At 37.1% G+C, this 23,633-nt stretch overlaps 1 protein-coding gene and 1 non-coding gene across 3 annotated transcripts in view; one reads left to right on the plus strand and one right to left on the minus strand.

The window, feature by feature from the left end:
- The window catches only part of GRM5 (glutamate metabotropic receptor 5), a 650,668-nt gene that overhangs the window by 28,277 nt on the left and 598,758 nt on the right, over positions 1–23,633 (plus strand). The gene's annotated exons all lie outside the window — the stretch shown is intronic.
- Positions 2,326–2,433, minus strand: LOC133241880 (U6 spliceosomal RNA). The gene has a single exon (XR_009734691.1). It is a non-coding gene; the product is annotated as a U6 spliceosomal RNA (small nuclear RNA).

The raw sequence follows: 23,633 nt of genomic DNA on the forward strand, positions 1-23,633 counted from the left end.
TATAAATTATAATAATATAATAAATTAAATAAATTAATAATAAATATTTAATAATAATACATGGACTATATTTAATAGCTATTCTAGTTTATAAACAAAACAGATGCTGTCTTACACATCATTAAAGCTCAGCTATAACAATGACAGTAATAACTAATTTATCAATTATTTAATGTGTTATCACAAATTACCTGTTTTTTAATAATCTGTGAAGTGGTATCAAAATACAAATGTTTATGCTATTATTAGTACATTATTACTAATATTGTTTGAAAGTCAATCTTACCCATAGCTACAATGAGAAGTAGATAGCAAATAAGCAAAGCAAAAAGAATGTGTCTATGCTCCTTTTCTCAAGGACTCTAAAAACAAAAAAATTTGTATCTTTGACAATTCTTTCATCATATTTCTTTTTTTGTTGATTGTGTAACGTTTTTTAGAAGTTTTATATCAGTTTTCACCAGATTTTGGTTCAGAATTCAATCTTTGATTCTTCTTGAAGAGAGTAGAGGGCCATTAATATTAAGGAAAGCTGTATTCTTGCATTGCTGCATGATGGCTTTATACCCTTTAAAGAAGCTGGAGAAATTTAAAAGTAAGACATATTGAAGTATTATGTTAGTTTAATGTCAATTTTATGGAATTTGAAAAAAATTTAAAAATGAAGCTCATAATACGTTTTATTGTAGTAAATTGAGAAAAGAGAAAAACTATATTAAGACACTGAAAAAGTTAAGCTATCCGGCTATATTATTTATGATCAAATTTAATTTGATTGTTTTCAGTTCCCATGTTAGTACTCTCCTCCATTATCAGTTCGGCTCAGTCACGTCTGAATCTTTGCGACCCCATGAACTACAGCACGCCAGGCCTCTGTGTCCATCATCAACTCCTGGAATTTACCCAAACCCATGTACATTGAGTTGGTGATGCCATCCAACCATCTCATCCTCTGTGGTCACCCTCTCCTCCTGCCCTCAATCTTTCCCAGCATCAGGGTCTTTTCAAATGAGTCACTCTTCACATCAGGTGGGCAAAGTATTGGAGTTTCAGCTTCAGCATCAGTCCTTCCAATGAATATTCTGGACTGATTTCCTTTAGGATGGACTGGTTGGATCTCCTTGCAGTCCAAGGGACTCTCGAGTCTTCTCCAATGACACAGTTCAAAAGCATCAATTCTTTGGTGCTCAGCCTTCTTTATAGCCCAACTTTCACATCCGTACGTGACCACTGGAAAAACCATAGCCTTGACTAGACAGATCTTTCTTGACAAAGTAATGTCTCTGCTTTTGAATATGCTGTCTAGGTTGGTCATAACTTTCCTTCCAAAAAGTAAGCATCTTTTAATTTCGTGGCTGCAGTCACCATCTGCAGTGATTTTGGAGCCCAGAAAAATAAAATCAGCCACTGTTTCCACTGTTTTCCTATCTATTTGCCATGAAGTGATGGGACCAGATGCCATGATCTTTGTTTTCTGAATGTTGAGCTTTAAGCCAACTTTTTCACTCTCCTCTTTCACTTTCATTAAGAGGCTCTTTATTTATTTATTTATTTTTTAATTTAATTTCATGATTACAATACTGTTATTTGGCCTTTATTATTTTCATATTTATATAAAGATTTTTGAAACATACAGACTTGAGTCATATAAAACTTGACAAACAATACTACTAAAAATATCATCGTTGAGTGGAACCTGATTTTATTTTATTTTATTTATTTATTTTTTTCCATTCTACTGTTTAATTTTATTTTTTATTTTTTTAAAATTTTATTTTATTTTTAAACTTTACATAATTGTATTAGTTTTGCCAAATACCAAAATGAATCCGCCACAGGTATACATGTGTTCCCCATCCTGAACCCTCCTCCCTCCTCCCTCCCCATACCATCCCTCTGGGTCGTCCCAGTGCACCAGCCCCAAGCATCCAGTATCGTGCATCGAACCTGGACTGGCATCTCGTTTCTTACATGATATTTTACATGTTTCAATGTCATTCTCCCAAGTCTTCCCACCCTCTCCCTCTCCCAGAGTCCATAAGACTGTTCTATACATCAGTGTCTCTTTTGCTGTCTCGTACACTGGGTTATTGTTAGCATCTTTCTAAATTCCATATATATGCGTTAGTATACTGTATTGATGTTTTTCCTTCTGGCTTACTTCACTCTGTATAATAGGTTCCAGTTTCATCCACCTCATTAGAACTGATTCAAATGTATTCTTTTTAATGGCTGAGTAATACTCCATTGTGTATATGTACCACAGATTTCTTATCCATTCATCTGCTGATGGACATCTAGGTTGCTTCCATGTCCTGGCTATTAAAAAATATGGAATGCTTCATGAATTTGCGTGTCATCCTTGTGCAGGGGCCATGCTAATCTTCTCTGTATTGTTCCAATTTTTAGTATATGTGCTGCCGAAGCGAGCACAAGAGGCTCTTTAGTTCTTCTTCACTTTCTGCCATAAAGGTGGTGTCATCTGCATATCTGAAGTTACTGATATTTCTCCCGGCAATCTTGATTCCAGCTTGTTCTTCCTCCAGCCCACTGTTTCTCATGATGTACTCTGCATATAAGTTAAATGAGCAGGGTGACAATATACAGCCTTGACATACTCCTTTTCCTATTTGGAACCAGTCTGTTGTTCATGTCTAGTTCTAACTGTTGCTCCTCATCCCTTATCAGTTCAGTTCAGTTCAGTTGCTCAGTCGTGTCCGACTCTTTGCGACCCTATGAATCACAGCACACCAGGCCTCCCTTTCCATCACCAACTCCTGGAGTCTACCCAAACTCATGTCCATCGAGTTGGTGATGACATCCAGCCTTCATCCTCTGTCGTCTCCTTCTCCTGCCCCCAGTCCCTCCCAGCATCAGGGTCTTTTCCAATGAGTCAACTCTTTGCATAAGGTGGCCAAAGTATTAGTTTCATAGATGAGCATAATTATTAATAATTCGTAGTTTTTTTCTTTTTAATTTATTTATTTTTTAATTTAAATTTATTTATTTTAATTAGAGGCTAATTACTTTACAATATTGTATTGGTTTTGCCATACATCAACATGTATCCCCCACGGGTGTACACGTGTTCCCAATCCTGAACCCCCCTCCCACCTCCCTCCTCATATCCAGAGGAAATAACAAATATAAACAATAATTAATTTTCTTACAATTAATATTGAAACTCTACGTTTTTATTAAAAATATATGGTGGTGAATCAGGCTGGCAATATTAATTACATAAATTTATATTTATATGCAATCAATAACAGTAAACTTATTGATAATGAAAAATTCCAAATTATTTGGCAATTTGTAGGTACTTTCATTTACTGAATTGCACAGAATTATGAAAATAATTAAAAACTGGGAGCAAAATTTTTGATTTGAGAGAATATTTTACATAAAATGTATTATACATTTTTGACAAAGTGCAATATATTTCAATACAAGTATATAGTATAGAAAAGCATACTTAATAGAGCTTGAAGTCCATGTGATGCTATAATGAATGAATGAATTTACTCATTAAACATTTATTGGAAATATACTATGAGCTAGACTCTGTCATACATAATATGAAAAAGTAAGATGGAAACACTTGTCAGCATGTGACTTTTCTCAGATATATACCAAACCCTGATCTCATACTAAGATAAAATGTACACTTATAGAAAGAATAGGGTATGTGTAAGCAGGAACTCATAAAGTGCACCTGTCTGGCAAGAGATTAATGTATTAAGCAAATTGATTGAAAGAAGTCTTTATTAAGTGTATATAATTTAGAAAATTATAGAGAATATAAAGATTTTTTTTTTCCTCAAAGCAATCTCCACTTACCAGTCCTTACCAAATAATACCAGTGAGATATGTTATCCTATAAGCAGGATATTTACATGACTAAGGTGAATAGGGATGGATATCTCTGTCAGAAGAAAAAAATGAAAAGAAATAAGCAGTGTGCTCCATCATTTTGTTTAACACAATATGATTGTATACTTGCCTTGTGCTTAGTATTCTGGAATTGAAGGGAGCCATGTGAAGTGCCATTGGTGACCTAGTTTTGGTTTTGTTAATATTGTTTAATGCCCCTGGTCTATTATGAAGTTTTTGTTCCATTCAAGATAGGAGATCTGATCTAGGTGCCAGAAAAATGCTTTTTTTATTTAATAAAAAGGAAAAATTTTAATCTCCCTCACTGACAGATATAGCAGATAACCGCAAACAATAAGCTGTGAAATGCATTATCATACATTATCACTAGTAATTAAGATATTCTCTGGCTTAACAAAGTTGAAATAATTTATTTTCTGAACTTCAGACTTCTGATAATTATCTAGTTATGGGGAACCCTCAGAAAACTTAAATAAAGAAACTTTTTCTCCCTTTTAATCATACTACATTTTTCTTGGTACAAACTTAGCATTCTTTGAGCAAAGTTATTCATTATCTCAAACCTATCTCTAATTTTGATGTTATGTGGTATCTGGATTTTTCTTTAAATTTTCAAGCCTCCCCCTCATCTCTGAGTCTTTTCTGAGTCTTAAACTCTCTGAAAAGCATCAAGTTCTTTTGAGTAATCATTGGAATTAATGGTTGTACTGAATTGGTTTCACTTACTTGAAAAATGCCTTTTTTCAGGAGGCTGTGCTGCTTTGTGACTTTAGGCAATAGTGTTTTGGATTTGTCAGGAACCTAGCCTCAAAGCCTATTATATACTTTTGTTTTACCTTCACTTTGTCAGAAGATGGCAAATTATTGTGTATGGTTAGAAGGTTTTTTTATTGTATATGGTTACTGGTTTTTCAGTAGTCATGTATGGATGTAAGAGTTGGACTATAAAGAAAACTGAGCGCCAAAGAATTGATGCTTTTGAACTGTGGTGTTAGAGAAGACTCTTAAGAGTCCCTTGAATTGCAAGGAGATCAAACCAGTCCATCCTAAAGGAAATCAGTCCTGAATATTCACTGGAAGTACTGATGTTGAAGCTGAAACTCCAAAACTTTGGCCACCTGATGCAAAGAGCTGACTCATTTGAAAAGACCCTGATGCTGGGAAAGATTGAAGGCGGGAGGAGAAGGGGACGACAGAGGATGAGATGGTTGAATGGCATCATTACCTCGATGCACATGAGTTTGAGTAAACTCCAGGAGTTTGTGATGGACAGAGAAGCCTGGAGTGCTGCAGTCCATGGGATCACAAAGAGTCGGACACGACTGAGAGACTGAACTGAATTGAGAAGGTTTAAAGAGACTGAGGAGAATATAATACTTGTGCCATCAATAGAAAGAAAGAATATCATCTGTAAACATGAAGAAGAAAAATAAGCTCTCAAGCTCTTTATATACAACACACTAAAGTGGTCATTATTGGACTTTCAGAAATTGTACACAATTTTTGAAATGTCTTAACCATTCCTGAAGAAAAGCAGAAATGCTGAAGTGATTGAATTTGAATATGGAAAACTTGACTTTTGATCCAGGTACCACATCAAAGAATTTGGTTTTGAGATCAGTGGAAAGAGTATTAATCTTGGAATTATTCCGGAGACCATATTTGATTTCCCACTTTGGGATGACCTTGGGAAGTTCACTGAACCTTTCTGAATACATGAATTCTCATTTGCAAGAGGACAGAAGACTACATCTGCACTTTCTGTACTCATGTTTTGTTATGATGGTCAACTGAATAATCAGTTAATGCACTTTGTAAATCTAAAGCTGCCTGATATCTTAATTAAATATTAAATGAACGCTTACTGTGTGCCAAGATCTATATGCTTGGACTTTCACAAAATATTTTGCTTTTACAAAATATTGAGTACAGTACTGTGAAAATTAGATGCTAGTCAAAGACTTCATTAATAACATTTTCACCACAGTAAGTACAGTAATGATAACTGTAACAGTAAGAGTTCAAAAAATCGTAGCTGTTATTTTGTGTTCTTTTTTCAATCTCAATTTTAGGAAAGAGAAACTCAGGGTTTAGAAATTTAAACAACTTGTCTATAAAGTAGCAGACTTCCTGGTGGCAGGATACCAGTTGGAAAGGAAATTTAATGTTCAGAGAACATTTATTTTAAGGACACTCAGTTTTACAAGCAATTGTGTTTTTGTTATATTGAAAGATTTATATTTTTACTGTTTTTATCATTGAGTCTAAGGGCTTAGACTCTATGGTTAAATAGGCCAAAATTTGAGCAAGTTACATCATAACTTACTCTGTACATCTCAGCTTCAATTGTTCAGTGATTGATGACGTTGATGTTGCTGATGATGGTAGAGAGCCATTGCAAGGTGTTTCCCGGATGTCCAGGCACTTTGCTGAGTTCTTGTACTACATGGTTCTTGTACATACATGGATTCATCCACTACATCAATCATATGAGATGGTACTATCATTATCTCAGTTTTATAGATGTGGGAACTGAGTCACAGAAATTAAGAATACTGGCTGACCTACATCAACTATTTATTGTGCAAATTAAATGAGCCTTTTAAATATATAAAACATTTATGGTGTGCAGTTCATAGCAAGCAGTCAATAAATATCATCCATTACTACCAATTTAATTATTAGAAGTATATTTTTATTGGCCTAATAATGGATTCAAATGTAAATTCTTGGCCTGTGTTTGCACTTTGAAGCGTCGTCATCCTATCCTTCTGGTAGCTGAAAACAACTTAAATGATAGTAAAAACAAGACAGGCACAAATGATACATTTAAAAACATATATTGTTTCCAGATACAAAAGTAATATATAGATATTATTTAACATTTGGAAAAGAATAAAGTAAAAAGTAATCTTAAAAGTCCTTAATATAACAGCAATAAAACATTTTTGGTATCTTTTTACCTATCTTATGCATGATTTTAATAACTAGTTATAACTAATTTTAAATTTTGCAATTTTTGTTCACATTTTTAAACTTAACATTGTAAAGAGAACAATTTCCTTATTTTCCATACCTTTTATGCACATTATTAACAATGGTTATCTATTATCTTTTCTCCACAACATTACAGATATGAGGGCCAGTAGACAATTTTTATTTTTTACAATTATGAAAAGTGTATAAATGAACATATTTTATGTGGTATTTACCTTTGTATTTAAAAGTTTTTCTTAGATAAATTAATAACAACAACTATTACAAATGCCACAAGTAAAAAAGATTAAATTCCTGTATTAACTTTAAAAGGGTATGAACAACTTTTAAGACTCAGTATTTGACTGTTTATAATACAGCAAGATTGAATTTTTAAATAATTGCTGGCAAAAAAAATTCAGGTAATGTAAGTATATTTAACTAAATACTAGCTTTCTTAGGAAGCAAAGCATTGCATTTCTCCCTGCCCATATATGACCCTTGGCTTCCTTGATGACCCAGTGGGTAAAGAATCTGACTGCAATGTAGGAAACACAGGAGACACAGGTTGGATAACTGGATTGGGAAGATCCCCCTGGAGGAGGAAATGACAACCTATTCCAGGATTCTTGCCTGAAAAATCCCATGGTCAGATGAGCCTGGTGGGCTACAATCCAAAGGGTTGAAAAGAGTCAGACATGACTGAGTGACTAAGCATGCACGTAATGTATGGCTCCATCAAAGTCGTATTCAATTAAAGCTTTTGGTACTATAAAATAAATTCTGAAGATTTAAATATATAAAGTGTGCACCAGTTATGAGGTTGTTATTAACCTACCGTAGAGACCTCATCTCTATGGTGAATCATCCTCCTTCATAAGTCCTACTCTTAACCATACACAGACATTGTATTGCCACTTTAGTCACCCTCCTTCTTTATTAAGAATAGTCATAGTGACGTATAACTGATACACAACAACCTGTACACATTTGATATTTACAACTCGGTGAGTGTGAGCACACGCATACACCTGTGGGACTATCTTTTAAGTCCACCTGCACTGAATGGCCAGAATTCTTCTAATCATGTTTCATTCATCTTTGATGTTTGGTCCTGCTTCCTCCATGGGCTCCTTAAGCCCGTGTATATCATTCTTTCCCATTTTCTGTTGTAAACTTTGCAGTGTTTGTCCCCATTATTATAATACTTTATAACGCTTTGCAATTTTGTGTCTGTGCCCTATTGTCTTAATGAAGCATAAAAGGAGGTGAAAGCATAGAATTTGGAATTAGAATATCTCGATCTGAGGTTCTCAATTTTAAGCTATCTTGCAAACATGATATAGCACATCTTAAGGTCTTTCTTTATATATTTTAAAAGAGTTGTTCTTTAAGATTACTGTAGATTGACTGAGAAGGGGCATGAGCAGCATTTAGCTGGTAAACTGGCTCTCAGGGGGATATAGTTTGTAATATTTGCTGATTTCCCATCATGGCCAACTTTAAGCTAACAACAGGATGGGGGGATATTTGTTTTTCAGTCACTAAGTCATATCCGACTCTGCGATCCCATGGACTGCAGCATGCCAGGCTTCCCTGTCCTTCACCATCTCCAAAAGTTTGCTCAAAGTCATGTCCATTGAGTCAGTAATATCATCCAACCATCTCATCCTCTGTTGCCCCCTTCTCCTCTTGCCGTCAATCTTTCCCAGCATCAGGGTATTTTCCATTGAGTCAGTCTTTTGCAGAGGTAGCCAAATGTATTGGAGCTTCAGCTTCAGCATCAGTCTCTCCAATGAACATTCAGGTTTAATTTCCTTTAGGATTCACTGGTTTGATCTTGCAGTCCAAGGAACTCTCAAGAGTCTTCTCCAGCACCACAATTTGAAAGTATCAATTCTTCGGTGCTTATCCTTCTTTATGGTTCAACTCTCACATCCGTACATGGCTACTGGAAAACAAGCTTTGACTATATTGACCTTTGTCAGCAAAGTGATGTCTCTGCTTTGTAATATGCTATTTAGGTTTGTCATAGCTTTTCTTCCAAGGAGCAGGTGTCTTTTGATTTCATGGCTGAGGTCACCATCTGAAGTGATGGTGACCAAGATGGGCTCCAAGAGCCCAAGAAAATAAAAGCTGCCACTGTTTCCACTTTTCCCCATCAGTTTGCTATGAAGTGATGGGACTGGATGCCATGATCTTAGTTATTTGAATGTTGAGTTTTAAGCCAGCTTTTTCAGCCTCATCAAAAAGCCCTTCGGTTCCTCTTTGCTTTTTGCCATTAGAGCAAAGAGAAACTAAAGAGTCTACTTAGGTGAGATGTCTGGAATTGTCTGAATGGAAGCTACCTCCTACACACTACTGGCCCCAGGGGGCTTTTCTGGGGTGATGAAAATGCTCTGTACTTTGGGGTAGTAGTTACTTTGGTGTACACGGTTGTCCAAATTCACTGCACTGTATTATAAAGATATGCATATTTCACTGTAAAGAAAAAGACTACTGAAATGGTGGTAGTTGTTATCTCATTACTGTAGCTAAAACTGAGTATTTATTATGTTCTAGGAAATGTGGTTCTATTTTGTTTAATCCTTACAACGATGCTCTGAGTTAGGTAAAATTATCATTACTATTTAACAGATGAGGAAATGGAGGCAAAAAGGGACTAAATAAAAGAATATATTTATCAGAATGTATCCTTAAATAGTCTGCATGGTCATGTGATTATTGCTGCCTTACTTTTTAAAAAATTAATTAATTAATTTATTTTACTTTAGGATATTATAGTGGTTTTGCCATACATTGACTTGAATCCACCATGGGTGTACATGTGTTCCCCATCCTGAATCCCCCTCCCTCCTTCCTCCCCATCCCATCCCTCTGGGTCATCCCAGTGCACAGCCCCAAGCACCCTGTATCATGCATAGAACCTGGACTGGCGATTCATTTCACATATGATAATTTACATGTTTCAATGCCATTTTGCCATATCATCCCACCCTCTCCCTCTCCCACAGAGTCCAAAAGACTGTTCTATACATCTGTGTTTCTTTTGCTGTCTCGCATACAGGGTTATCGTTACCATCTTTCTAAATTACATATATATAGGTGAAGTCGCACAGTCGTGTCTCTTTGCAACCCCACACAGTGTAGCTTAACCAAGCTCCTCCGTCCATGGGATTTTCCAGGCAAGAGTACTGGAGTGGGTTGCCATTTCCTTTTCCAGAGGATCTTCCTGACCCAGGGTTCGAACCCAGGTCTCCCACATTGTAGGCAGACGCTTTACCATCTGAGCCACCAGGGAAGTCCATATATGCGTTAGTATACTGTATTGGTGTTTTTCTTTCTGGCTTACTTCACTCTGTATAGTAGGCTCCAGTTTCATCCACCCCATTAGAACTGATTCAAATGTATTCTTTTTAATGGCTGAATAATATTCCACTGTCTGTATGTACCACAGCTTTCTTATCCATTCATCTGCTGATGGACATCTAGGTTGCTTCCATGTCCTGGCTATTATAAACAGTGCTGCAATGAACATCGGGGTACACATGTCTCTTTCAATTCTGGTTTCCTTGTTGTGTATGCCCAGCAGTGGGATTTCTGGGTCATATGACAGTTCTATTTCCAGTTTTTTAAGGAATCTCCACACTCTTCTTCATAGTGGCTGTACTAGTTCGCATTCCCAACAACAGTGTAAGAGGGTTCCCTTTTCTCCACACCCTCTCCAGCATTTATTGCTTGTAGACTTTTGGATCACAGCCATTCTGACTGGCATGAAATGGCACCTCATTGTGATTTTGGTTTGCATTTCTCTGATAATGAGTGATGTTGAGCATCTTTTCATGTGTTTGTTAGCCATCTGTATGTCTTCTTTGGAGAAATGTCTGTTTAGTTCTTTGGTCCACTTTTTGATTGGGCTGTTTATTTTTCTGGAATTGAGCTGCAGAAGTTGCTTGTATATTTTTGAGATTGATTCTTTGTTACTTCGCTTGCTATTATCTTCTCCGTTCTGAAGTCTGTCTTTTCACCTTGCTTATAGTTTCCTTTGTTGTGCAGAAGCTTTTAAGTTTAATTAGGTCCCATTTGTTTATTTTTGCTTTTATTTCCAATATTTTTGCCTATGTTTTCCTCTAGGAGTTTAATGGTTTCTGGTCTTACATTTAGATCTTTAATCCATTTTGAGTTTATTTTTGTGTATGGTGTTAGAAAGTGTTCTAGTTTCATTCTTTTACAAGTGGTTGACCGGTTTTCCCAGCACCACTTGTTAAAGAGATGGTCTTTTCTCCATTATATATTCTTGGCTCCTTTGTCAAAGATAAGGTGTCCATAGGTGCGTGGATTTATCTCTGGGCTTTCTATTTTGTTCCATTGATCTATATTTCTGTCTTTGTGCCAGTACCATACTGTCTTGATGACTGTGGCTTTGTAGTAGAGCTTGAAGTCAGGCAGGTTGATTCCTCCAGTTCCATTCTTCTTTCTCAAGATTGCTTTGGCTATTCGAGGTTTTTTGTATTTCCATACAAATTGTGAAATTAGTTGTTCTAGCTCTGTGAAAAATAGTGCTGGTAGCATGATAGGGATTGCATTGAATCTATAGATTGCTTTGTGTAGTATACTCATTTTCACTATATTGATTCTTCCGATCCATGAACATGGTATATTTCTCCATCTATTAGTGTCCTCTTTCATTTCTTTCACCAGTGTTTTATAGTTTTCTCTATATAGGTCTTTAGTTTCTTTAGGTAGATATATTCCTAAGTATTTTATTCTTTTCATTGCAATGGTGAATGGAATTGTTTCCTTAATTTCTCTTTCTGTTTTCTCATTGTTAGTGTATAGGAATGCAAGGGATTTCTGTGTGTTAATTTTATATCCTGCAACTTTACTATATTCATTGATTAGCTCTAGTAATTTTCTAGTGGAGTCTTTAGGGTTTTCTATGTAGAGGATCATGTCATCTGCAAACAGTGAGAGTTTTACTTCTTCTTTTCCAATCTGGATTCCCTTTATTTCTTTTTCTGCTCTGATTGCTGTGGCTGCTTACTTTTTCTCCTTTTGCTTGAGAAAACTTCCCCATTATGGATGCATGTTCACATTTTGGAATTGCCACAAAGCTTTGTAGTCACTGATAGAGCTAATGAGACAATTATAATTTATTTTTTGAAAAGTTCATTTGGGTACTTTTATGAATTGTAACTATTCTGAAGACAATTTTATTGAAAAAGTAATAGATTAGAATAGTTAGGAATAAACTCAAATATCCAAAATTTTCCATTCAGAGAATGCGTTAAAGTTAGATGATTAAAACTGGTATGAGCTCCCATACTGGCACTCATTGTAGTAGTATTATTTGGAAAAAGGGTGAATTATGGCTGCTAGGTTTTGTGGTAAATGACATGTCATTATTCATGTCTGTTTTAGAATTGTTAAAGGAGGCTGTGTCTCTTTAAGAATAAATTAGAGTAATAAGCTATAAATAACAACTTAGTGGGCATAAAAATTTTTATATAACATAATATGTATGGCTTCTGTTGTCTCCTTTGTTTTTGTCTCCCTACCCGCCTTTTTATACTCTTCAGATAGGCAAGCATTCACTATTGTCTATACCCAGCTTACCACCTTACTGTCAATCTGCAGTAAATAAATTTTGTGGGGAATTCTGTAGTAAATTTTGACTATGTGATGTAAAAATACAAGGCATTTAAGAAACAAGAAGTTTTTGCATACGTCACCGTCACTGTGCAGCACCACAGTGACTTCAGCAAAATCTGATTAGGGTTGCATCTAGAATAACCAGGAACACAGTATTCCCATGGTAGCAATACTTAAAAACTCAAAGAACTAAATATTTAAATATTAGCAGGTGTTCTTTTCATGTCAGTGTTTATGATAGAAGACTAGGAATTTATTCTATAAGTTTATTGTTTACTTTTAAATATGTATGTCTAAGGAAAAAGCACTTACCATTCAAAATGAATATAACCTCTGCTGCAGAAACAGACACACAGATCAGTAAAGTAGATCAGAATAGAGAGCCTAGAAATAAACCCACACACCTGTGGTCAATTAATCTATGACAAAAGGGCAAAAATTTACAATGGCGTAAAGATGGCCTGTTCAGTAAGTGGTGCTGGGAAAACTGGACAGCTACATGTAAAATAAGATATTAGAACATATTCTCATCCCATATGCAAAAATAAACCCCAAATTAATTAAAGACTTAGATGTAAGACCTGAAACCATAAAATTCCTAGAAGAAAACTCAGGCAAAACATTCTTTTACATAAATCGTAGCAATGTTTATTTTGGCTCTGTCTCCTATGGCAAAAGAAATAAAAGCAAAAATAAACAGAAGGGACCTGACTAAAGTTAAAAGCTTTTACACAGCAAAAAAAATCACTGAAAAAATGAAAAGACAATTTAACTGAACTGGAGAAAACATTTGCAAATTATATGGTCAGCCAGGGATTAATATTCAAAATATATGAACTACTTGTGCAATTCAATATCAAATGGACAGACAACTCATTTTGAAAAATGGGCAGAAGACCTAAATAGACATTTTTCCAAAGAAGACATTCAGCTGGCCAGCAGACTCAAAAGTTGCTAATCATCAAAGAAATGCAAATCAAAACCATGACTAGATATTTCCTCACACCTATCAGAATGGCTATCATTAAAATGAACATGTATAAGAAATGTTGGTGTGGATATGGGGAAAAGGAAACCCTTGTATATTGACAGTGGAAATGTAAACCGATGCAGCCACTGTGGAAAAAATATGGAGGTTGTTCACAAAAGTAAATGTAGCCCTGCCCATAAGATCTAGTAATTCCACTCCTGGGGATATAGCCAAAGAAAAGGGAAACACTAACTGGAAAAGATACATATACCCCAATATTCATAGCAGCATTATTTACAGTAGCCAAGATAATGGAAGCAATATGAGTGTCCATCAACAGATGAATGGCTAAAGAGGATGCGGTCTGTGCATACACACACACTCACAGAGGAATATTATTTAGCCACAAAAGGAATGGAATTCTGCCATTTGCAACAACATGCATGAACCTAGAGTACCGCACTCAGTGAAATAAGTCACATAGGGAAAGACAAATACTGTATGTTATCACTTATATGTGGAATCTAAAAAAGAAAACAAATGACTGTAAATAACAAAACAGAGACCCACAAATATAGGGAACAAACTATGGTTACCAGTGGGGAGGGGGAAAGAGAAGAGGCAAGACAAGAATATGGGATTGAGAGATACAAGCTTTTGTATATATATGTGTGTGTGTGTATATATATATATATATATATATATATATACACACACACACCCACACATACATTTATGCAAAATGGATGTATTATACAGCACAAGGGAAATACAGTCACTATTTTGTAATTACTCTAAATGAAGTATACTCTATAAAATATTGAATTACTATATTATGCACCTGAAAAAAATCTTTATAAAGTTAGAACTTGGATTCATCTTTAGAAAAAGCATTCCCAAGCCTCATGCATGTATCTGGCACATTTATTATTGAAAAATCAATTTGCATATTTGCATATAATATTCTAAATAAAAGCCATCTGCTCTAAGAAAGCTAAGACGAGGCAAATTAATAACTTACATAAAACAGAACGTACCTTTTTAAAAAAATGTTTGCATGAAAAAATGAATGTTACCTGTGATCAAATGGTATCAGAATCTTAGGAAAAGAGCACTGATTATTAAGGAAACCTGTTTTGTGTTAATGTTCCCATTTATAGGTGGGTTAATATACAATATCTAACTTTCTTATATGTCACTGAGTCTTTCTACATTGTTTACTTTTTGTTGTATTGAATTATTCCTCAAAAAATACTATATTGACAGAATAATCCAAAAATATTTTAATAGTACATTTACTAAATAATTTTAGCTTTCTTTTCCTAATTAACTTCTTAGGTTTATTTGTGTTATAAATTTTGTAATGTTCTGATCAGAAAAACTGCATTTGAGATGTATCAGGGCACTTATTCTCTTTAACTAACATTATGTTGTGTGTTTATTTAATGTCACTAAATACTTTGGTCATTGACATATAAGCTAAGAAGTACCAGTTGAGTTGAACGTACAAGTTTGGTTTTGGTATTTGAATTGTTAAAAATTAAGTAATAAAAATTCTATTGAAGCAAGGTGTTAAATAGATGTTAATTATAATTCATGAACATGGAAGCTTCTTTCAGTAAAGGAAGAAAAATTCCTTAGATGTCTTTCATAACATTTGTCACAGTTCTTTTTTTTTTTTAATTGGAGGATAATTGCTTTACAGTGTTGGTTTCTGTCGTACAATAGCATGACTCATCCATAAATATACATATATCCCCTCCCTCTTGGGCCTGCCCCCATCCCCCACCATCCCTCTCCTCCAGCTTGTCACAGTGCGCTGGTTTGAGCTCCCTGTGTTATGTAACTTCACACTAGCTCTCTGTTTTACATAGGGTAATATGTATGTTTTAATGCTACACTCTCACTTTATCCCACCCTCTCCTTCACCCACTGTGTCTACAAGTCTCTTCTCTATGTCTGCATCTCTATTCCTGCCCTGCACATAGGCTTATCAGTCCCATTTTTCTAGATTCCATGTATATGCATTAATATCTAATATTTGTTTTTATCTTTCTGACTTGCTTCACTCTGTATAACAAACTCTAGGTTCATCCACTTCAGTTCAACTGATTCTTTGCCGTAGTTTTGAGTACATGGTGAATGAATACATGTTGAGTTACATTTATTCAAAGTTGAATTTAAATACCACCATATATTCTAATAAGGACATAAATATGCTAAATTATATAGAAATTTTTCCTTTTAGGACCTAGAAGTCACAGTGTATTTTGTGGGCTACTCTTGGCAGTTGATTTGTGAAGGCTTGCTCTGTATTGCAGCCTTAGGGTGTTTGGTTTCCCACCAGTATGAAAATCTGAAACTGTCATAAACTAATTTTATCTAATAAACCAACAGTTCTCGGATTCCCCTGTTTCAGTAGCCTGTTGAGCACTATAACTTAGTTACCAGTTGCTACTAGACTTAAGATGTTGTGTGAGTAGCCAGATATGGTATACAACAGTTACGTGTTGCTGGACGGGTTAGTGAGCAATCATCCCTTATGAAAGAGAAAGTGGAGGGTGAGGAGTGAGCGTTAACTTGTCCCTGCTGCTTGAAACAATTTGATTAAACCCTTTTCCTTTTATCCCATGCACAATCACTTGACCGTTCTTTACTTGAAGACTTCCACTTTGTCCAATGGGTTACTGCAACATTTGGATTTAATAGTATATGTGGTATTGTAAGACTGTTTACAGTATTTGCATAGTCATAAAAACTGATCAGCCCAGATGACTTTCCATGATACATTATGGGTCTTTTTTCCTTACATTGTATTCGATTCACAGAGGAAAATAAAAGAATGCTTAATCTACTGTATTCATCTTCCTATCTTCCAACAAGGACTGAGAATATGACAAACAATAGCAGATCTCACACACTGAATGACAATTCTGTATAGTACCTCATACGTATGATCTCATTTGATCTTCCTGTTGACTGGTAATGCACATTCAATGATTGTCATTTTATAGGCACCAAGGAAACTGAAGTCTAAAGAAGACAAATAATTTTATAAGGTTGCATTATGACTGAGACAAAATTTATTTTTGCCAATTTCTGATTCCAAAGACTCTTTTCATTATATCATGCTATATTTAATGTTCCAAAGTCGAATGCTACAGAAGTATAAAGGGTAACTGTGAAATCCTGAACCTCCAATTCCACTCACAAAGGTACCTACTAGGGACTGTTTCCTGTGTAACTTTCCACCTTTTCTTTGTATTTTTTTCAAAACCAGTTTCTTTTTCTTCTTTCCTCTTTTCCTCCATACTTTGTTAAGTAATATTTTTAACAAAAATTCAGTTATGTTTACCTTCTTTTGTAGCTTAATCTTTAAAGCAACAACAATATATTATGGACTCTTTTTCACATCAGCGTGTTGCATCTTGTGAGGGTAAATCAATTCCAGGTCATCATCCAGGTGCTTTGCTCTGTGTGTGTGTAATTCTATTGGCCACGTTCTTTCTGTCTGTATTCCCTGTTTCAGATCTCTGCTGTTGATGATATCATCAGTGTTGGACCTATACTTTCCCTTTCTACCATGTTTCTGACTGCCATCCTCAGTTGACTTCTAAACATAAGTTTGTGTCCTTCTCAGGTACTGAGCTCACAATTTATCTTCAGCCAGAATTACAGATACAAATTATTATCACTTGAATAGATTACGTTCTTACCCTGGCCATCAGGAACACAAACACAAGTTTACCCTCAGAAAGGAAAAGCATTGTTTATGTTCTTTTTTCCCCATAGCCCAGTGCTCTGACATCCTCATATCATAGAATGTAGAGGGAAAATGGAAGCCTGTGTAACATAAATAAGACTTTCTAGATGGATTTCAGCTTTCACTGTCTCCTGCCAATGTCTTAAAGATTTCTGGCTAAAGAAAGACATCAAGAGGAGAGAAATTAATCTTTCTTGGTGGAAGACTTGCCTAATCATGTTGTAGAATTGATTTGATTACTTGCCATTTGAGATAGTCATCCATAGGACAGCCAGTTCTGGTTATTGAGGGAATCTGCTATAAAACAGGACTGGGCCAAGGTGTAGAAGATAATTAGTGAGTGTTCGAGCCCAATATTAGGTTACAAGGCTTGATTCATAAATTTCGAGCTTATAGACCAGGCTGTTTGATTTGTTCTTTTCAGTTATACAAACAGCAACTGAAAACACGTAATTAGAAAGCTGAACAAAGTAGAACACGTTGTTTCCCAGCACTGTGGGCCATAGCATGTTGGTGTGTGAGTGTGTAGTTGCTCAGTCGTGTCTGACTCTTTGTGACCCCATGGACTGTAACCGGCTAGGCTCCGCTGTCTGTGGAATTTTCCAGGCAAGAATACTGAAGCGGGTTGCCATTTCTTACTTCAGGGGGTCTTCCCAAACTCAGGGACTGAACCAGTGTCTCCTGTATTTCCCACGTTGGCAGGTGGATTCTTTCCCACCACGCCACCTGGGAATCCTCACAGTTTATTGGAGTAGAGTACAAATATTTTCTGTTCTTTTGACTTTGAGATCTTGAGATCTTTGAGCTACAAAAAGTAATACAGTGGTGGGAGTGAATATGTTTGCTAGTATTTTGTGTTTAGCAAGGTCTATATCAATTGAAAAAATATTCTATTGTTGTAAGAGTTAAGTCAAATACTAATTTAATGCTGAAGCAAGCTGCCTCTATAACTGGTGAAATATCATAATTATTTGTGACATATGGATTCTGAAATCAGATTCAGGCTGGGGGATATTTTAAACCAGTGATGATACAGCAGGGACCTATCCAGCATATCTCTTTCTCGGAATCTTGAGCATGGCAGGGCTAGCTCCCTGAGTCTTTATGTGTATAATGTTTCAGTGAGTATCACTGGTATAAGAGGAAAGATATTTTTTATAAGAGGGGCAACCTCAAGAGTAAGATGAATATTTTAATATTTATTAAGGAACCCACTCTAGGGAAAAAGAGCATCAAGGAACTGATGGAACACATAAGGCGGATCCAGGAAAGCCCTTGGTGTGTTTGGGCCTAGAGTTACAAACTAGCCTGTGTTACCTTGAGACTAGAGCATTCCTGATGACTTCATTGACTACTGATCTCAGTTTAAAAGCAAATTCTATTTATGGCAGGTAGGACGAGTCTGGGAAGTGGCAGGAAAAGGCAGAACAAGAGTTGATAGGTCCATGTTGTATAAAATGGAAAACAAACAGTTCCCAAAGGGATAACATTTGTCCCTAGTATTCTATTAGGGACCATTCTCCAATTTTATTCCAATATTTTTCATCTACACATTTAACGAAAGCACACACAAATACTGGAGAAGGCAATGGCAACCCACTCCAGAACTCTTTGCTGGAGAATCCCATGGGAGGAGCCTGGTGGGCTTCAGTCTGAGTGACTTCACTTTCACTTTCCACTTTCATGCATTGGAGAAGGAAATGGCAACCCACTCCAGTGTTCTTGCCTGGAGAATCCCAGGGACAGTGGAGCCTGGTGGGCTGCCGTCTGTGGGGTCGCACAGAGTCGGACACGACTGAAGTGACTTAGCAGCAGCAGCAGTAGCACACAAATACACACACGTGATCCCACATATCCCTGACATGTGTTTTTTTCATGCGTCCTAGTAGAGCCGGGGATGTCGTGACATCACCCTGGACTAACATACATCACTGGGAGAAATACAAGCGGGCTTTAATGAGGATCACCTGGCAACCTGTCAGAAATACACATTCTTGCCCCGCTGCCCCCCGCCAAGACTTAATGAATCAGAAACTTTGGGGGTAGGGCCCAAGCGATCTGTGTTTTAAGCATTCTGATGAAGGCTAATGTTGAGAAGTACTGAATTGAGTCCCTGGGGGTTTAATTTTATATAATTCTTGAGAAGCATCTGCTCCTACATTCTCATTTTTAAATCCTTCCAGTCACAATTCAAAACCCACTTCCCGCTTCAACTTTCCTGGGACCCAAGTGGACTCTTCTTCCTCTTGACATACCGAAACCATTTCATACCATACTAAGGACTAAGGGACCTTGTAAGGCACTGTCTTTTATTACAGTTCTGTTGGCACACATTTCAAGTCCCTAGCCAGACTAATAAGGAACACAACTTTGTCTTACTGTGTTTTTAAAATCTTGCATAGCTCCTAGCTTGCAGTGGATCATATTCAGTAGTTGGTGATTATGGATTTAAGGTCCTGTGATACATGCTGGAGACACAGGAGACGTGGGTTCGATCCCTGAGTCAGGAAGATGCCCTCGAGTAGGAAATGGCAACTCACTCCAGTATCCTTGCATGAAAAATTCCGTGGACAGAGAAGCCTGGTGGGTGATGGTCCATGGTGTCGCAAAGAGTTGGACATGACTGAGCAACTGAGCACGTGCACACACACACACAGACACACGCAATACCAGAATGCTTGAATTTTCAGTTACCCTGTATAGTGTACATTGAATGCTTTAGGCCATAGAAACCAACTTTCATAGAACATTCATGAAGTGAGATCCTATTGCGGATCAGGCACTAATTCATTTAAAATTTATGTTGAATAATTGCTGCAAACCAGGCTTAATGTGATACACTGGGAAAAATTATGATATGGCATCTGCCCCTAAGAAACATACAGGCTATGTTTACTTACAGTTCTCATGAAGCCTTATCCAGACCACTCCATCCCTTCCAGGCCACATCTAATCTAACCAAAGCCTCAAGACACTCTAACCACCTACTCTTGTTTTATTTTCTTAGGAACGTTTATCATTATCTCAAAATGTCATGTGGTTTTCATTGTCGTTTTGGTTTTTGTCTACCCTTCTCCCAACTCCTTCAGAGTAGGAACTTTGCCCAGTATATTCACAGCTGTATCCCCAGTGCTTAAAAGAGGACTTGGTACATAATACCCACTCATTAAATATTTTTAAATGGATGAATGACTTCCAGGGTGAACAACATTGTGGGGAACATATTTTAACTCCCTTCATCGATAAGGAAACTGAGGCTTCAAGAATTTAAATGATAAAGAGCCTAGAATTCAAGTTAAAAATCTTTCTAATTCCAAAGCTTGTATTCCTAGCTAGCACCATCTGTCTCCATGTGATTTTTTCCCCATTAGTGTCTCTATCTCTCTTTTTTCCAAGGGCACACAGGAATTTGAGCTGCAGTCCTCACTACAGATTGCCTATGCTTGAAAACTCTGCTCAGAATGTTAGGGAACTTTGCAAGTAAGCATTCCTATGCATTAAGGTACCTAGGACTGCCAGGACCTTGCATAGAATCAATTCTTCCAATAGTTTTGGTTATCTGCAGTCCTAGGTTGTGGAAGCTTCCTTGAACTGAATCAAGGAAGCAGAAAGATGGGATTAAGGAAGCAGCTAGCCAATGCATTGCCAGTTCAGTAAACTGACAGCAGGAACCTTGGCCATGAGGTTGTTTTTAAAGAGGCCTGTGCAGGTAATGGGGTGACCTTCTTGGCGGCAATAATTTTTCCCCTTTCTGAGTAGCTTGCTTTCTGTTCATGATATTGAGAGAAGAAGGCTTATGAAGAACTTTAGAAAGCTTTTCTTTTTTTTGATCAGGACTTCAAATATCCATTCAATCAGTAGAATCATTTAATTCTAACATTTTCCTCCTTAGCTTCAAAGTATCAAGTATTAGATTGGTATAGTAACAAATTCACTGATTATAAACTAATGGGGTTGTATAAAGATACTACTTAGGTGGTGAAATTAAGCAATTCCTTCTTCATGGGGCTCTCACGTGCTGTGGACAGGGAATAGGCCTGTTGGGAAGAATGTCCTGAATTTCAGTCCTAGTTCTGCTACCATTGGAAAGCCTTTATTCTCACTCAGCCTTAGTTTTTCTGTCAAATGGGATTCATCAGGATTATGTGGCAGAGATATTTGAGAATGAAGTGAGATAGTAATTGTAAAGGACCCTAGAACTATGTTTGGCATGGTACAGCTTAAAGGTGCATTAGACCTATTATTTTAACATGTGTGTGTGTATCAGTAGCTCAGCCGTGTCTGACTCTGCGACCCCCATGGACCACCCACCATGAGTGGTCCACCAGGCTCCTCTGTCCAAGGGATTCTCCAGGCAAGAGTACTGGAGTGGGTTGCCATTTCCTCTCCAGTTATTTTAACATAGGATAGTGTATAATGGGGAGAAGGCAATGGCACCCCACTCCAGTAGTGTTGCCTGGAAAATCCCATGGATGGAGGAGCCTGGTGGGCTGCAGTCCATGGGGTCTCTAAGAGTCAGACACCACTAAGTGATTTCACTTTCACTTTCCACTTTCATGCATTGGAGAAGGAAATGGCAACCCATTTCAGTGTTCTTGCCTGGAGAATCCCATGGACGGAGAAGCCTGGTAGGCTGCAGTCCATGGGGTCGCACAGAGTTGGACACAACTGAAGTGACTTAGCAGCAGCAGCAGTATATAATGAATGAGGTCCCAGGTATAACAGATTGGAAACCCTTCAAACCTAGACTGGGCCCGGAGCTGGAATTGTTGCTGCCTGCAGTTCTGTGTCCAGATCATGCTGGCCAAGTTAGCCTGAAGTCCTTAAAAAGGCTACCTGCTAGCTACCTGCTAGACTAATTGAATGAGGGTCATCTTGGCCATACTTTGGCTTGGTTTTGTTCCTCTTGATAATAGTGTTATAGTTATTTATTTTTCTGTTAACATCCACCAATCTTTCATAATTCAAGTCTATCACTAAATTCTGCCCTGGTTCACATTCTCAATGAACCTCTTTTATTTTTCTTCACTCACAGGAAAGATGAAGGCTTAGCTTAAGAATGTTTTCTACAAATGAGTACACTGTACAATTTCTGTGGTGATACAAAGAATGGAATATGTGTTAAAGTTAGGTCTTTGCTTAAAAGTGGTCTCCCCTATGGCTCAGATGGTAAAGAATCTGCCTGCAATGCAAGAGACCTGGGTTTGATCCCTGGGTTGGGAAGATCCCCTGGAGGAGGGCATGGCAACCCACTCCAGTATTCTTGCCTGGAGGATTGCCTTGGACAGAGGAGCCACGAGGGCTATAGTCCATGGGGTTGCAAAGAGTTGGCCACGACTGAGCGTCTAAACACATTTCCCATTCCAGGCCACATGTCAGTGCTTTAATTCAGAGGGCTTTCATTTAGAGCTTGGCCAATCTCTCCCTCTTCAGTCCTGAAAAATGGTAGGGGGTGCAGTTCTTCCCTCTGGAAGATTTGAGCTCCATGAACCCTCAAAATCTGATAAGCATATTTGCTTAAAATATGTTTTGGTGCTGTAAACATGGGACTCCAGACACCTGAGTTCTGCTGCTTGCCATCTGGTGTGATCTAACTTGCACTACTCTGCTATAAAATAAGGCCAGCAATGCCTCCCTCACAAGGTTATTAGGTAGGTTAAATTAAATAAGATAATGTATATTCATCACCTTGAAAGGAAGAAATTAACAACTGTTGATGTGTTTGCTTATCTCCTTCCGCAAACTGCATAGCTGTGTGCCACCCCTCTCTCTGCCCAGATTTTGCCATGATAAAATTATGAGGCATATCCTAAGGAAGCTGTAGCTACAGCCCATAAACAGAGCTCTGTGTCTGTGTGAAGAAAATGGGAATGAGAGTGCCTTCCTGAGTTGTGTCACTTTTTTCAGGCAATGCGCCATCTTCCATTTAAATCATGTGAATAGTTGAACCAAAGGTCACCAACTCATCACCCTATTTTATTGCAGAAACATTTCTGCAGATTTCTGCATCAGATATAATTCTCCCACTCAGAAATTTGGGGAGAATTTAGGAATGTTTCTCAGATGGCACTTTTCTCTGCACTAAAAGTCCATATAGTGTGGATGGAGGAGAGTAACTTTCCAGTGGGGGAATCTAACACGCTTCTACAGCCAGGTGACCAACTTTGCCATAAAAGTCATAAATCACACTGATAATATGTCCCCTTGATATGATGTGATGAGAATGGTACTTTCTTCTGTGGTCTTCTCAAAACACATGCTGTTGTTCTTCAGTTGCTAAGTTGTATCTGACTCTTTTGTGACCCCAGGGACTCTAGCCCACCAGGCTTCTCTGCCTGTGGGATTTCCCAGGCAAGAATACTAAAATGGGTTGCTATT

This window comes from Bos javanicus, chromosome 29, assembly GCF_032452875.1.
Source record: "Bos javanicus breed banteng chromosome 29, ARS-OSU_banteng_1.0, whole genome shotgun sequence".
NCBI classification, from domain to species: domain Eukaryota; kingdom Metazoa; phylum Chordata; class Mammalia; order Artiodactyla; family Bovidae; genus Bos; species Bos javanicus.